This window comes from Pholcus phalangioides, unplaced genomic scaffold, assembly GCF_987345545.1.
Source record: "Pholcus phalangioides strain wild (caught in Gottingen) unplaced genomic scaffold, Ppha-v1.0 ptg000007l_1, whole genome shotgun sequence".
NCBI classification, from domain to species: domain Eukaryota; kingdom Metazoa; phylum Arthropoda; class Arachnida; order Araneae; family Pholcidae; genus Pholcus; species Pholcus phalangioides.
In genome coordinates, this window is record NW_028301600.1 from 65,248,501 (window position 1) to 65,267,358 (window position 18,858).

Consider the following 18,858-nt stretch of genomic DNA (forward strand, 5'->3'; position numbering starts at 1 on the left):
CAAAATCACATTCTCTTTTCATTATTTATATTTAAAATGCAGTAGTAACGGAATTTGTGAGTTTAAATCGTTTCTGAAAGCTATTTTATCACGAAATATTTGTACCATGAAGCAAGTATTTCTAATTAATAATGGATAGTTACTATAATTTTTGTAATGAAGCCACGGCTTATACAGGGTGCATAGCTTACAGCTAGCACCACAATTTACTGGCAAACCGTTGTTGCTAGAAGCATACTTCGAACTAAAAAAAGTATCCAAATAACGTGAGGACCTCCGATATATCATTCGTATTGCGAGGGGTTGTATAGTTATTAAAATAAAAAAATAACTTTTTTACAGACACCCTGTGCTCAAAAACCCAATAAGAAAGTTGTTGCCCTGCCTCTCTCTCTTGAGGCCAACAAAAGAAATTCCACTTTTCTAAGCGCCGAGAATCCGCTGAGATATTTGAATTAAAAAAATGGAGTGAAATAGCGAAAAAGCATAAATAAGGGGAGAAATGATTTTCCGTTAGTTAGTGCTGTTTTTTCCATTTTTTTCTCAATTTTTTGAATTCAAATATCTAAGCGAATATTGTACTTGAAAAGGTAGAATTTCCTTTGTTGGCCTCAGAAGAGAAAGGGCAAAAACTTTTTTACTGGGTTTTAGAGCAAAGGATGTTCATATAAAAAGTTAGGTTTTTTTTGTTTCAATAACTATACAACCTTTTGCAATATGAATGACGTATCTGAGGTCCAAACGCTGTTTGCATACTTTTTCTAATTGAAAGTATGCGTCTAGCATCAACGGTTAGCCAGTAAATTGCAGTGCCAGTTGTTAGCCATGCACCCTGTATAGCTTTTAAAGTTAATTTTCAGCTCAGCGGCTAATTCAAAGCCACTGCCTAACCAATAATATTTTCTTCTGGTATTCTTACTGCGACGAGTTTTAATGAATTTTTTTAACATTGTTACTCATGGAAAATATCTGATATTCAAGTGGTAATATAAAATTTTCAAAGAAAACAAGGTTTATTTCTTAAGGTAAACATTCTCAAGGTTATGTGTTATATTGTTATTACAACAGCAATAACCCCATTCACATTTTTATATTATTTTAGTTCGTGAATCAAAACTAATTGCAACTTAGAACCATTCAAGGGGGGAAGGGGGATTTGAATGATACTTACGTCATTAACCATCCTTTATAAAAATATGGAATATTCTTAATGACATCTTTACTGAGAATGCCAAAATCGAGAAAAACCTTTCCCTAGTTTGTGGGCACCTGAACTAACATCCTCCTACTGATAAGTCCTCTATAGACCTCCTTCTCTAGTAGACCTCTCAGACCGCACCCTCGGTCCTGTCTTACTTATAAAAAGAGGGGGGTTCGGCGTACGCAGGATCGACCTGGAGGGGGCACAAAAGGCTCAGGGGATGGGTCGCAATAAATTTCGTGAAGAGAAATTTTTTGAGTTCTTAGCCTTCGAATAATAGCATTGAATTTAATAGAAATTGATTTTAATAACATATAAATGTATTTTCTTCCGACATTTTGATTGTTTTAAATATTTTTTGCATAAAAAATTTATTTTTGATCGTCTGGGGGGGGGGGGCATAGTGTGCTCGTGTCCCCCACCAGTACGCTTCTGAACCCAATATGCGTAGGAGGTGGGGGTACAGAGCTGACGAAATTTTGCTGACGGGGGGGGGGGGGGTAAAAATTGGTTGAAAATCTGCTGACGTAATACTTGAATGACCCTTATACGGTGGCGTGGAAGCAGCACGACGGGTAAATTCTACAAAAACAGCACAGTATTATCTTTAGTCATTTTTCAGAATGCAACTTATACTTCCCATAGGTTTATTTAATGGAAATTATGATACGTTCCGCATTCCTATAATATTTATACGAATAAAAATCACTTATAATAGTACCCTGTAACATATCATACGCATAATGAAAACATTTCACTTAAAATGATATACGGCATACGTGCTAAACGATGGCCAAATGTGGGCATCGGAGGTTTATGATGTGGCCCCCGACCTAATGCCTAATTCTGTAAAAAATGAACTAAACGGTACATTTCGAGATCACTTAAGTGACCCGCCGCACATTATTATAGATTACTGCTGCACAGTTGAAGAGCAATAAAGTAAACAGCGGTACATTTACAAATCTTCTAAGTGACCCGCAGCACAGTTCCAGATAGCTCGAATGGTTCACAGCACATTTCCCGGTTATTTACGTGACCCGTGACATAGTTTCAGATCACTTAAGCGGCCCGCGACACGTGTTCACGTTAATAAAGTGGCCCGGAATCTCCTAAAGGTTGAACACCTTGATATACAGTATCGTATTAAATACATCTAGTGCATATTACGGCCCGACAATCGCTCTCTGCTTCGACTTGCTCAAAGAAATGCTTTGAGCATTTACCGGCCTTTTCTAGCACGTTTCAAGCTCGTAAGCTGAATACTTGCTCGCAATTGCCTAGCATTTCTTAGAGAATTTTTTTTTTTTTTTTGCACCTAACTTAGGTAACTATCGAAACGAGACACTAGTAACTCCAAGAGCCACTGCAGTCATAAGAGTTTCAAGATTGTGCTTAAAAAATATATAACTAATAGTAAAGGATACACACAATACCGACGAGGGAAGTTCTATGAAAGTCAAACATCCACTTTCAAAACAGTTAAGTGTTAACATAAGTGTACAGATTTAGTAAATTAGAGTGTAAACGCATGATCCTCCTCCCCTCCCCTCCCCCATAGTAATTTTACATTACAATTGACGTAAATTCGGGCGGTTTAAGTGCATTATATGGTCACAGAGGCAGCGATGAGATTTCTTTCATGTATTGTCACGTTCATGGAAAGTGAATATGTTCGGAGTACTTCAAAAATAAAGGCACGTTGGAAATTGTAAAATAATATTATGACCTTCGAATTGTAAAAGCAATAAAACTGTTGTATTTTCTGCATATTTGGACATCTCGCATAAACGCGTTTTTCATGGAAATACAGAGTACCCTGTATAAGTCCTAGTTCGGTTTTGATTTCATCAAAAATAATTCGTTATAGAAGTATAGGTCCAATTTAAAAATGCTCAAAATGTATTCAGAAATTTCTTTGTACCAGTTTTCAGAGGGAAAAATACAGTGTCACAAAATGAAAAATCTACATTTTTATACAGTCCCTCTGTCCCCTAGCTTTCGATTAGGAAGTTGTTGTTCTGTCTCTTCTGAGCCCAACAAGAAAAATCCGTTGTTTTTAACTGCAATATTCGCTGCGATATTTGCTTTCCCGTTATTGCTGATTGAAATAGTCATCGCATTTCATTTTTCCGATTTTTTTTACTATGTAAGCTGAGGATGTCCACCAATTAAAAAATTACAGAAAAAATAGTAGCAGTTGAAAAACATTTATGGCATAAAATAAATTAACACAAATTGTGTTTTAATAAAATGAATCTCCATCTTTTCACATTTGATTAATGGAAAGTAATTTTGCAAATATTAGAATTAATAATTTGCTATTTTTGCAATTTCTTACAATTTGTGCATTCATTTTACTAACGCATGTATAACCATCCCTAGAGAATTCCAGAAATTTTGGGCAAGTATTTTTTTTTATTTTACGGACAAGCTCCAAAAAATTCAATCAAAGAAAAGCACGTTCAAATATTTTTTAATATATTCACGAATTTTCATTTATTTTTAAGAGAAAATTTGAGCGATTTACACGCAGTTTTTCACGTTCCATTTTTAATGAAGTAAAATACTTTAAAAATCGAGTTGTTGGAGCTCCAGCTACCGCGACACCCCTTAGGTTATATATGAGCCCAATGTGAACTAAGTGAAATTTTGAAAATATTAACCAGCATATATTGCGACGAAGGAGAAAGAATATTGAAATGTGTACGTGCACTCTTGAATAGAATGTTGAAAAATAAAAATTGTGCAGAAAATCGGTTTTATAGGGTTGAAGTAGTCTATACACGCCCGAAGAATGGGAAGAAAGAACTAATGCCAAAAAAATGTAATGATGGATTAGAAAGCAAAAGAAAAGAGGAAGATTACTGTTACAGATGGTATGATACTCGAGATACATAATGAACGTACGTAGATTACAATGAAAAAAAAGAAAAATTTTGAAAAATAGAACTTTTTCGGATGAAAAAACCTTTTCTTATTGAGGAAACTACCAAAAAAGCAAGAATCGATTAATCAAACTACGCTCCCATGTTTTTCTGCATTTTGAGTAAAAAAAGAAATGCGATTACAACGCAGATGCTTTTGTGACATCATGAACCCATCGAATAAATGGATCCCATTGGAACCCATTGAATAAATAAATGGAGTAGATCTTGAGCTATAAATTTCAAAAATAAGACTGGCTGCCATCCAGATAGTAGTCTCAATATTTGAAATCGATATCGACATTTACTTCATATCGGACCAGCAGAGAGATAAGGTGTTGTCATTAATCAAAAGAATAGAAATTTGTCAAAATGTCGGTGACCTATGAACGAACATCTGTTTTCACTAAAAGTGTATCGACACATTTCTGGGTATATTTATCGTCGAGACGTCAAATAGTTTCTTTTCAAGCGAATGAAATTTGATAAATACACCCGGAGGAAAAACAGAGTGTTATCGGAAATGAACGAATTTCATTATGATACATATTTTTATTTACAATGAAAATTCAAAATTAATATTCACAGTGGAATGATTTAAAAAAAAATAGTAATGTATCAAAGTATTGTAATGTATGCATTCAAAGTCCTGATTCTAAAAACTTTTTTTTTTTTCATACCGAGCACAATTCAGGTCTATCGTCATAGGCAATTTACTACCTAGCGAGTTGTGTCGGAATTGTAAGTGTGTGTACCTAACAGTCTGAGCGCGTATCTAGTGTTGTGTATGATTTTTCAGTGCTGCCATCTATATCTCAGAAGTGAAGTGAGTGATGTGTAGTGACTGAATATTTGTACTGTTTGTAGGCCTGCTGCTCTCTGTAGCGAGACTTTTTAACGGGGAGATCAGCTCGCATTTGCGCCTCTAATTTGGGAACTACAGAAAACCAACTTCAGCCGACCACCACTGTGACGACGGTGGGGCTCGAACACGGGTCCCCGCGATGCGAGTCCGTCACTATGACCACTCGACCACCACAGCGGCGATTCTAAAAACTTTTTCAAACCGAGCACAACTCAGGTCTATTGCCATAGGCAAAATTCTAAAAACTGATGGATAAAAATATAAATTTGTTCTGAAAGATATTTATATAGTATATGAAAAAACATGTTTTTTATATCAAATGTACAGGGTTGGCGAAAAATCCTGGACACATTTTAAAAAATAATAAAAAGCAAACATCCACATTAAAAAAGGAGCAGTTTACACTAAAACAAGGGTTTCCAACGTAAAGAATCTCGGGGAATAATTGATACTTATAAGGCTGTTCCATGGACCCCTTGATGATAATGAGGCTGTTCTATGGAACTCAAACAAATTTTTGAGTATTTATCTGAAAAGTAGTATTCCTACTACTGTCTCAGCAGCATCATAGCCCCAGGGCAAAATGAAAGAGGATTTGAGCGCACACCACCACTTAATATACATGCACTATGGTATATTATATTTATTGCCACAAATCAGATCTATCGTGGAGCCCCCCCCCCCTATGCACCTGATGCATCACCCCCCACAAAGGTGGTAGGGCTGACAGGGCTCCATCCCGGGGTTTCTGAGATTGTCATCATTTTCTTGTTTTTCACGCTATAATTTCATAATTAGAGAAACGAAATTCGAATTCCAAAATTCGAATTTTATAAACAATCGAGTGTTTTATTTTTTATTCTTTAAATTGGACGTTTTTGCGTTTAAGAAATTTACAGGCTTGTAATGTTCTGCTACCTGTAAGAATTCAAGTAAACTACATAAAATAAGATGTCCCCCCCCCCCTCGTATTCGAAAATGGGAATTTTCAATATTTTGTATAGTGATAAGCGAGGACTCTCGATACTTTTTTTGATGCATGGACCTTACTCGGGGGGGGGGGAGGGGCTCGGATGCATAGGAGTATCGTAGGGTCTCGTGATTATTTGACACCCGGCACTATGGTTTTCAAGAGGAAGTATGTAAACTGTAGGCGGAAGATTTCCACCAGATAGGGGCACCTGAACATCACTTGTCCGGGATGCCTGCCCATGATGTCTTAAGATGGCCTTAGAGTCTATGGTTGGTGGTGCCCCGTGCGCCTATTGGGAGGCATATTCACGACTCAAGAGCACATTCATTGTAAACATCATCAAAAGAAAAGCACCCGTACAAGAACTGTGACTGAAACTGAAATAATCATTATGTGAATCATTGAATCACAGAGTGTTCATCTGAGTTGTCGGTAAATATCTCCTGAGTACGAAACAAGCATCCATTCTCAATGGTTTAAGCGAACACCATGATCCCCCCTACGTGGGTAAGCGTGGCAGGGCTCTATCACGGTGGTTTTTTTACACTATAAATTCATTATAGAGGATGCCCATACCACAAGATCTCAGTGTAGGGAGACTGCTTCCCAGTCACGAGTACTCATGTTAAGCATCGAGATGCTCACGGGGAAAGGAAAATCTTTAGTCCTACATGAAATGTGTCCTCTAACTTATTTTTTTCCAAATCGCGGGCACATTTTCTTTTATTTCACCCACACTGACCTGTTATTTCTCTGCTCATAAAAATTCGATATCCGTGCGAAATGACAAAATAAAATGCTATGTTATACAATACAGGGAATTTTTCTCTGCTCAGCAAAAAACTCTGTGTACAAGAAAGCATCCTCGGTCATCCTCAGACTCTAAACGTCCATACTTTTCAATATGAAAAAAATGGTTCTTTTCTTAGTTACTTTTGTCCATAGACAACAGACGGGTTAAACTAAAATTTTATCAGTAAAAATGTGCGCCTTCTAGAAAACATTGAAAATAAGTATATAGTACAGTAAAAATTACACGTGATAAACACATCAATGAACATGTTCTGACACTTAATGAAATAAAACTGTTATAATTATTCGATTGAAATTGATGACCGGTTCCTGATAAATGCACCAAATAGAAAAAGTCAATGTCATATTGATAAGTGTTTAATAAATATAGTATGTAAGAAATATTTTTGAGCAATAATGTTAGTTAAATTTTCAAGTTCGTCTTAAAATTTTAATATTTATTGTTTGTATGCGGTAAACTAACATTAGTAGAACGCGCAGAAAGTAGCCCATGAGTTCTTTGTAATAGAAAAGAAAGTAGACAAGAATTGAACTGATCCTAACTTACATCCCTTCCGAGCGCATTTTATTAACGTTAGTATACCTCACACAAACAGCAACTGTCAAAATTTTGAAGCAAACTAGACAATCTAACATTATTGCTTACAAAATATTTGTTAATATCATACTACATTGACTTCTTCTATGCGGCGCATTTATCAGAAACCGGTTGCCAATTTCAATCGAAGAATTATAACAGTTTTCTTTTATTAGGTGGCAGAACGTGTTCCAGTTCGTTCATGTGTTTTTTCACACGTGATTTATATTACTGTACTGTATACTTATTTCTTACGTTTTCTAGACGGTACATTCTTACTGATGAAATTATCACCCGTTTGTTGTTTATGGACAAAAGTAACTTATACATTTTTTTTTCATGGTGAATAAATCTAAAAAGTTTGGACGTGCATAGTCTTCCTGGTACGCAATTATTTTTTTTTTGCTGAGCATCCAAATCCAAATGCCTCCAAATATTGTATAAGGTTGGCATATTGTAAGGTAAGTATTGTAAAGTTTGTCATTTCCCAGAGATATCGAAATTCTGTAAGCAAAGATACAACAGATCAGTTCAGGTGAAATAAAAGAGAATAATGTGCACTCTCTCAAGAGTATCACTAGTGGATAAAAAATATCCCAAAAAAAACATTGTTTTTACAACTTTTTTTTTCCTAATGGAACAACGAATGTCATTTATGAACTTCTAGAGCTTCTGGTTCAAAAATTCGATGTGAAAAAAGTGTCACATCGTCACCGCTTCTAAATTGTTTACAAATACAAATACAAATACAACGCCACAACAGGCAAATTGCCCAACGAGGTGGCTGACTTAGTCATTGAAGTGGCCTGATTTTTTTTTTAAACGACACTCTCTTCTTAAAATTCAAAATAAAGAACAACTTTGCGAATAGTATCAGTAACAAGAAAGTTTTCTTCTTTGAAATCTTTCCGGGTTCCGGGATGTTTGAGGATTTTGTAGCATTTGATCATGTCGAACCCCAAAAATGCTGTCACGAAACCTCAGGGTTCTGTGGAACACCAGCTGGAAACCCATGCACTAAAATACTGATTATGGCCTAGATTTTTTTTTTTAATTAACAAAAACAGTTCGGAATTTGACTCCCATGTAGACGCTGTATAACGAAAAACTCGGCAGAACACATAAAACGCTACACAGTGTATAATTAATGTTTATGACATTTTGCGTTACATAAAACTACGATATATTTACTATAACACGATATAACTCAACATAAGCACCGTTTCACCCACTTATACAATGCCGGAACTACAAAAGTTGCTCATATTTCAAATGTGGTAGTTTTATGTGTGATGTAAATCATCATAAACATTCATTATAGACTATTTTTTTAAATATTCTATGTTCTATGTATATGTCGAGTTTGCCGTTACACAGCGACATGTGTGAGTGAAATTTTTAACTTTTTTAATTCATCAAAGAAACCAATTGGTTGATTTTTTAATACTTTTTTAAATGTTTCCAGGACTTTTTACAGGGAGATGAAATAATTCCCTTTGCCGCATGTTAATAGCGAGCCGTTGATTCCAGAAACATACTTCCAGTTGGACAAAGTCTCCAAATAACGTAAAGAGCTCAGATACGTCATTCATGCTGCAAGAGGCAAAAATGTTATTAACATTAAAAAATGAATTTTTTATACCGTCTTCAAAACCCAAGTAGAAAGTTGTTGCCATATCTCTCCCGAGGCGAACAAAAATAATTCCATGTTTCTAAGTGCAATATCCGAGGAGATATAATTTTTTTAATTTAAAATAGTAGAAAACTTAGGGAAATAAGCACCATACAGGAGAAAAAGAAGTGTTGTCTGTTAGTTTATGCTATTCTGTACCAGCTTTTCTCCGATTTTTGAATTCAGTCAATATTGCACTTAAGAACGTGGAATTATTTTAGTTGGCCTCAGAAGACACAGGGAAACAACGGGCCAGGGTGCCCGTACAAAAATTTGTTTCTTATTTTATAATAAAGCGTGTAAAAGTTGTGAAGAAAAAAAAACTATATATTTTTCAGTGTGAGGAAAAAACTGAAATTTCCAGAGACCTGAAAAAAAAGGACAAAAGCGCGAATTTTATAAAACGTAGGACGACGCTTGAAATGACATGAAAAAAGAGGACATGTCCTCTTTTAAAGAGGACGTCTGGTAACTCTAGCTTACATGCTATTGTTCCTTCCCGTTAAAACATTGACTTCGAATACGCTCTGTTTTTAAACTTAGGAAGCATAATATGAAAGAACATTTTTAGAAGAATTTCTACCTGCTGCCATCTGTTAGTCAGAAATGAAAACCGCAAAACCTCAAAGTCACAATTTCTTTCATACAACTGGAAATGAAATTTTGTATAGAGACGTTTATTTAAAATATCTGCGAATTCAGAATTTCATTTTTGTGTCTTATTATTATTTACTGAAAGCGTGACAGCATTAATATTCATGATTTCTACAACGAAAGAAAGGCCCCATGTACTCTATTCTTTCGCCATTGTATGAGGTTAAAAGTGAAAATGCAAATGCTTATCTCCAGAATGTTTCCACTAGCTCATTTTCAATTTTTAAACATAACGTATATATAATCTGTGATAATATACAATAGGCAACTTAAAATATTTTCTTTTTTCCCCGTGGCTAAATATCAGTGTTTATGCATATGTCTGATAGAGGGCATTGCTAACTTCTTTTTTGTACAGAAAGAAACAATAGTTGCCAACTTATTTGGTTTTTTTTACAACCAAATCTAGTCTTTTTCAGGGCTATTATGTTGGAAAATTAGTTATTTGGTTGCTAGTGGGAAAATTTATTTTTTTTTAAATTTTCTCTTGTCTCTAGTTTTATCTACTAGTCTCTATAAAGACTACTATTTTTTTTATAGTTTTGTTTTTCCAATTACATCTATCCGTTAAAAATACCTATGTACATTACATTGTTTTAAAAAGAAATACTGCAATAAATTTACGTTCAATTGTGAATGGCAAATTAAATGAGATTGAGAGTTAGGAATTAGGAGAATTAGAATTTTAGGTTTCTTTAAATGTGCAATTTATAATTCCAAAGTGTTTTTTTCTTTTATCTAATTTGGTCGCACTCACGAAGTCAAAATTTTCAGCAGTTTAATCTTACTAGTAACACAAAACAAATAATAACAACAATTAATTTTGGCCTAAATTTTTTGAGAAATAACTGCTGTAGTAATTAAGAACTTTTCTGAATCGACCCTGAAAAAAAATTAAAACAACCAAGGCATAAAAAGTGAAAATATCTTATTCAATTCCAGTGATTTTATCACCTTTCAACTGAAGTCACTCCTATCGTATTTATGACAATTTGCTAAGCATTCATTTTTATGTGATTTACCCTATTAACATAACATATATTTTCACGATAATAAAGGCTGAAATCTATCCTGGTTGTTTCAGTAGAGACTAGTTGTTTCTTATAAATCTAGTTGAAAAATTTGTTTAATCTTGCCTTCAAAGGAAATAAACGATGCTAATGAAGATTTTTTTTTTTTTTAATTGAAATTTCTTTAGCGAGACATAGAAGTGGAATTTTGTGAGGGAAGAACGCCAACATGAAAAGTAAACGGAAGTGCTTTCATTTCTTTCAGATCCGGTTCCGTAGAATAACTAGCGTGCGTGTGATAAAAAGTACCGATAGTCAGTTGGGTTGGTGGTGGTGCGATACGTTAATACAGCCTCGGCGTGTAAGGTAAAGAAAAGAAAGTTGATTTGGTAAAGGGTGTTGTGAAGAAGCCGCCATCCTCGCTAGGGACCAGCTCACTCCATCGCCAAGAGACTGACCAAAACTGTATTAAGAAGCTGCTCTTTAATACAGTTTTGAGACTGACTCCTTGCCAGAAAATCTATTCTCGAGGAACGAGCTCAAAGAGCGACGAAGACTGTTTTTTTTTTCTCCAGACATGTATATTTTTTTATATATTCTAGAAACCCTGTTTTTTTCTTCTTCTGGAGTTAACTCTCGTCCGGAGAGGTGGTGTTCTCCACCGCTCCTTGAGTAATTCGCTCGATGATGAATAAAAAAAAAAAAGATGATCGAGTAACGGTAAAATTAAATTGTTGAAAAATAACGTCATTATAGTAACCACCATGCCAAAAATTAACTGTTACTTGAACGACTCTTGGTTTGATCCATCGCTGGTTAGACGCATTTAGATATAATCCGTGCCGGCTGGAGTGACCACAAGTGTCATGTAACAGTTTCGCTGTCCCGGGCATACTCTCAAGTCATCGATGTCGATCATCGTCACAAGTGCCAATTGACCACATGTGATTAAAATAGAAACCACATACATACCCTCTCAACCATCCGTTCTTTCCTCCGGGATGGTGCATATAAAAGCAGGACCTATACTTCGATCTAAACTCCGCCCCCCCTCCCTTCCCCATCATTCCTCTATCAGAATTGTGTGAAATGTATTTCATGTGATGTGCTTTAAAATATGATTATTCTGGTACTAATATTAAAAATATTTTCCTTGAATCTCTTGTTATAGTAATAATTGAGTATTGAATCATTAATTTCCCTAAACTGTTTGCTTTTTTTATATGTTATTTTCTTCCCTCTAGCTGGAGAGCTTTCACCCTTCACAACAAGGGGGAAGAGTGTATGAAGTAATAACCCTACTTATGCTATCCAGATTAACGTGAACTCCGCGTTTGTATGTGTGGCGCGATTCTCCCGATTTTTTTCGCATGAGAAAAAGATAAACTTACGGAGAAGCTCATTATGCTGTTCTTTCCCACATTTTCAGCGATTTTTTTGAATTTAAATATCTCAACCAATATTACTTGGAAACATGTATTTTTTGTTAACTTCAGAAGAGACAGGGAAAAAAAGTTTCTAATTGGTTTTTAATAAAAATTTAATTTCTTTTGATAATAATACAAACTCTTGCAATGTGAATGACGTATCGCATTTACACGTTATTTGAATAATTTTTCTGCTTTTGGATAGTTCTTCAGAAGTATGTCTCTAGGTTCAACGGTCCGTCAGTAATTTGCAGCCAAGAGACTTAAGGCATCACTCTGCATATTCGTGGCACGTTGGTTTTGGGTTCGGGCCTGACGTTTCGTGTTTGGTGTTTGACGTTTCTCTTTGGAATTTTGTGCTTCCCGCATTCGTGCTCGATTTTTGTTACTCTGGGTTGTGTGTGTACTTTGCCCTCATATATCTTGACACTAAAAAAGTCGAAGAATTTTGAAAATTTTCAAATTCACAGCCTCGTAAGAATACAGACTTCAAACGCAAAACAAGTTGTAACAGATACACTGTTCTTCAAAAGAACACTCAGATCGGATAGTTAGTCCCTGAGATGTGATTCCTTTTATAGACACTTGTCGAATCCGGAAAGTCAAAAATTGTGGATTCACTTTACGCCAGCACAGTTCACTCCGTCTGGCTGCCACGAATAACGGAATATATAGAATTGGCATACATTTTTATTCCTTCTCTGTAAAACAAGACCAAGATGGTGGCACTGTTATTTTTAGCTAAGCTTATTTGTTGCACAATTTTTTTTACATCAAATTTTATGTTAATTCCTCTTTTCTTTTAGTTTTGTGCAACTCATTTTTTTACTCAACTACTCTATGGTTGGGGCAGTGACTGCATTACTAACTTCGATCCTTTGATATATCCTTTGATCAACTTGCAAAAAAAATAATTAGAGACTGATAACTAACGATTACAGTACTCCCTCACTCGAACTTTTCCATTCCCTAAATATTTTACTACGTCGACGTGTCTATTTCTTCAAAAATTAATAGTTATTTTATTTAAAATACATCATTCTTTACCTATCGTTATCAACAATCGTTTTATAGATTCTGGGGAAATAGCTAAAGTTGATTCTTACAGAAGAACGAAAGGTAGGAAACACTTCTCATATCTTGTCCCAAAATTCTATAACTCTTCACCTAATTACAATAACCTTAACAATACCTTAACAATAACTTCATTACTAGCCTAAAATACTACCTGTTTTCAATAAATAATATTGAAGAGTTTTTTTTAGGTTTAATTTCTCTACTACAGCTTTCTTTTCCTTCTTTTCGTTACATGTGGCCTACATAATGTTAAACATGACAAATTCCCACTTTTTTTGCGATCGAAATATTATCACCACATGCCTGCGGCTACGACTTATCAATTCATATTGTGTACAGTTTTTTTTTCTTTCCTGCATGCCACATGTTGTACTAATTTATGTGTTTTTTTTGTTTTTGTTTTTTTTTTTTGCTCTTCATTTATTTGCTAACGTGATTAAAACCAAATTGTAATTTGTGATTGCCAATAAGAGCCATTTGGCTTCTTGGTAATTTGTTTTCCTTTCTCTCACCTCTCCCCGCCAATTCGAGTGAAACGAGCACGGCCGGAATATTGTTTTCTGGAAGCAACTCGAGGTACTTTTGAGACCCCCATATCTCCGTAATGGAGTGATTCAGGTATCTGAAACTTGGCATATCCAGAGCATTTTACAAACTTAATCAAATTTCTGAATTTCACATTTTTATCATTTGTAGTTTCATGAGAAATTTCAACTACAGGTTTTTTTGACATTGACTGATGTTTCGGATGATATCTCTAGAGAAGGGGATCAGAAGAAAAAAATAATGAAACCAATCTGAATTCTGCACATGTACGTACAGTATTTGTTATGTACGACAAAAATATGAAATGAACATTCGCAAATGTTTTTCGCAGTTATAATATAATTTATATGTTATATCTATTTTTGAAAATACTACGAATTCAACTGAGCTACGGTGAAAAAAACTGGACATATCGTGAAAATACGGATATGTAAAAATTACTCGTGTCCCTTAAAATAAGGATCCTGTAGGCTGTAGTGAGGGGGTGAAACAGAGGATCAGGTCCCCCTTCCCGAAATTTGACAAAATTGCTGGACTAGGTGGAAAACCCAAATGAATTATATTGTTTAACCAATTTGTGCTTCCCTCTGAAGTATATTTCAGGCTACGGCCCTGTCATGCGGTCTCCCTAGTAAGAATGCTACAGTTTAATTGTCTCAACAACATTCACCAGCTATTATACATACTGATAGTGTATCTTGCCTTCATGGGAATTTATGACCCCACACTACGCCCTTGAACATTCGGAAAATTCGACAACTACTTTGTGCCCATCGTTCGTATCGTCTGCGATAGTTAGGACACATGTAGGAACAGGGTCACAACTAGATGCTTGGTTACCCGGGACAAGCGTGCATTTTGACGCCTCCTTGTAATGTTGAAGGAGAGGTTTCAGAATGAAATTTGCGCCCCCTCGGCACGATAAGCGCCTGCTCCCCCGTAGTTGTGGCCCTGCGTAGGAAATACGGGCAACAAAATGGCCGACCGATTGGCTATGGATGCCACCAGCTTACCTAATGGATCAACATCAACTACACCACGTAGCCATGTACGGACTTACTTGAAGAACGAACTGCTTTGACAGTGGCAAGTACAATGGGATCTTAATATCAGGAAGCATACGGCATCCAACGACGTATCCGCTAACATAGCCTAATATGGTTGCGTGAAAAAATTATTATGACTACGGAACACGGCCCATTTCCAGCTTATTTAGAACGTTTTAAAAACCTAATAACGATAAGTGTTATTGTGGTGAGGTCGAATCTTTACAGCAATACTTATGCTCATGCCCACATACAATACAATTTCATTTTGCCGTATTCCGGACAACAGTCTGCTATACTGGAAACGAGGAATACTCCATAGTACTATTAAGTCACCACGAGTGCAGCCAATCGGACTGGACTTTGATACACTTACTTGAAAGACCAGAGGTACATACAAAGCTAGGGTGCTCGGATGATGAGCCCGTACAGGCGCTCGGTGCAGCGACGACGGTTCCATCATCCCTTCATACGAATACTTTCATCATGGTGGTTGGCTGATCCACGCATATGGACGTTTCCAGACCATCAGCGACATCCATGACTAAAGAATTATGCACATGGACGGTTATCAGTCATCGGCCAGTACAAGATTCAAGATATTATATATATATTTTTTTTATTTTAGCGTATGTACATTATGATATTATGATGTTTGTATATGATCATTGTATATTATGATCCGCCCGTTAGCGAGTGTTGGTTGTGTGAAAAAATAAATTTTTCGGGCACACCCATCCTCCGAGAACGCTTCGATATCTCACTGACATATGAAACGGGGTGTCTGGTTTTCAAAGGTTAAATGTCACCCTTGTAGCAAAGCCTTTCAAAGCGTGGGTATTTGAGTTTATATGTGTAAGAATGTGCAACATTTAATTTCGAAAAATAAAGTGATGTAGAAGAAATTTGCAATGTAAAAAAAGAGGACTATAGAACTTACAAAAAAAAGTGAAATCTCATCAAAAACATCACATGTGAAACATGTGGCCAAGTCTCGAGATTCTTTACCCGTAAGAAGTTGTGATATCTGATGTAGAGTCAAAGTCTAGTGCTTTTATTAAGTGCGACACTTTATTTCATAAATCACCCCATGGCTACACACTTTTAGTTGAAGAACATTTTGGTACTTGGCAATTACGCAGCACGAGAATGTGTTGGCCGTTGGCTAAGTTGTATCATTCATGTTCATTAATAATGCTATCAAATAACGTGAATAAGAATACGTGTATTTATAGCGTTGAATTGATCTTGCATAACAATTATGCAGCACATATTTACACCATGTTAAGTCCCAAAATGTTCAACTGAAGGTGTGTGCCATGAGGTGATTTATGAAAGTGTCACAGTTAATAACAGCATTAGAATTTGCTCTACATCAGATATCACAACTTTTTACGGTTAAAGAATCTCGAGAATTTTGACCACATATTTACATGAAATGTTTTTAGTTTGATTCAATATTTCTCACTAATAAAGTGTGTGTTTATAACCCAGATTGATTAAATACTCGCCTAAAGTACCAAAGGATGTTTAGAGGTGTCACGAGTTCGATGCCCGGTTCGTCCTTGTCAGAATGTCAGAAACTGTCCTGACACAGGGGTACATAGAAAAGGCAACACATGACCACAGAAAAAGATTTCTACCACAGGAAGTCCCACATCGAGGAGTTAGTGCACCAACTTTCCGGTGAGTACAAAAAAAAGGCTGCCGTTCGGAATTGGTAATAATTGTAGGTCACGGTCTAATTATCCCTCTTGTGCAGAAAATGACCATGATGCGACAAAAATGATCAAATAATCATAGGTCTGAGTATTTTCAGTATACTGACACTGCGTAGACCTATGTAGTTCTCGTCAGTATACTGACAATTCAGACATTTAGCTCCTGTTAGTACACTGGTACTGCTCATACCTATGTAGCGCCCGTTCTGGTGAACATATTTCATTGAAACTTGGTATATACGCTATACGGATCATACGAAAATCATACGCTCTTTTTTCACTTGGTGGTAGAAAATTGAACTGTTTTTTTATTGCATAAATCTCGCTTTCATGGGTACCATTAAGATATCCTGAAAATTTGGTTGCATTTACTGAGAGTGCGGGAAATTTAATTATAGACACCCTTTACATTTGTCATGCAACGACAGGAATTCAAGTTTTACAAAAGTACAGGTCCCAGGTCCTTATCGTCTTTCAGACCGGAATAATAAAATGTGTATTCCATGTTCCTCGTACTTACTTCCCATACACTATCCCACAGTACATCCTTGGATATCGTTATTTCCAGGTACAAATCTGACTAATGTAACATTAGTAAGGGATGAAAAATCTGTTTCTTACTAAGGTTATTGCAACGTTCTCTTTGCACTATCAGTGAAACACATTTATACCCGCATCTTGTGTTTCCCCAATGGCAATTAACGTGAAAGCATGGATGGAAATAACTCCAAAGGAAGCTAATAGGCTTCTTAGCTGATTAATCTCGAATAAAAGCAGTTCCGCAATCTTCTAACAGAAAATAAATCTTTACGTTACCCACATTTGCAGTTATTACCACCGACCCGCTTTATTCGAACTGATATTTCCGTCAAACTTTCCAATGAATTTAACATGAAACTAAGATGCAAGAATTCAATTTAAATACTAAAAATAAATTAAGTAATATTTATAAACTTAAGTAGAGTTAAACTCTGTCATAATGACATCAAAGGTTCCACGGTATTTTGTCGTTGTAACGAGGTTGATGTTTTCGAAATATTTTTGAATAAAAATATAATGAGGTGCAATTAAAAATACTGTACATGTAAAGTTGTTGTTTTATTATGATTAGAGTATGACTATATATTTGATCGAGAAAATACAGGGAATCGGGATCTGAAAAAGAACATCGTCTATTCTCTCCAAAATTGTCGTTATCAATTATCGTCGAAATTACTAAATATTGCGTATAAATAACCTTTGGAGAAATACAGTATGCTACAATAAATCTGCAGTGATTTGAAATGTATTTCACGAAAAACAAATTGAAGAAAACACATGAGAAATATCTAAGATAAATGGTCATATTCATTATAACATAATTTATGATCATACATTTATGGTAATATTCATTGTGACAAAATTTATAAAATTATCTTATAATAAGCGAAAATTAACTTCGTATCTCGATTCTAGTGAAAATTACATTAAAGTAAGTTTTGTTTAAAAAACGAAGAAAAACGGGAGACTTTTATTTAAAAAAAAAAGTCGGGAAAGAGAAAATATACGGAGGTCCAGTATATGGATCATGCCAATGGGTCAAGCGTCAAACATATAATAAATCTTATTTTCAGCGTAAGGTATAATAGAATAACAGACATTTTAGCCTAAATGTGTGCTGAGCTCATTCTAGGAAATCCCTGAGAAAACGCTATGTAACAGAAACAAAATCGACGAAAAATGTGTCGCTATGTCCGAGGTTGTTGCGTTTTCATCGGTGTTCTAAAGAAAATTATTCACTTTTGGAATCATCCAGGACAGCCAATTTATTGGCTGTACTTACATTGCCTTTTTTTTTATTTGTTTGTTTTCTTCATTTAAAATTGTTCTACTACAAAATCCATCATTTTGAGGTACGTTTTAAGTTTTTGTTGTTTTTTTTAAATTTTAGTCGACATGGTTTTATTATTATTTGCATACACCCCTAATGGTTAAAAAGCATCAAAAAAATATATATTTCCTTTATTTTTTAGTATTATTACTTTGGCTGGTGCTGTTGTTAAGAAGTAATCACAGAATGGTCAATAGAACTGATGTTCCGAAATAGGTGCATTTTACAGCACGTAAAATGCCCCTACGTTCCGTCTTGAACAGAGAAAGCAGCTTCTATAACACACACACGGTAATTGAAAATCGATAACAAGAAACATAGTAACGAAAAAAATATCATAAAAATAACTATGTTTCTTAAGTCGATAAAATCTCACCACTACCAAAGGACAATACACGAAACACTTACAAGGAATCCACATCCAGACCCTTGAAAAATTCAAAACAACTTTTTTTCCTGTGTTTTTTTTTTTTTTGTTT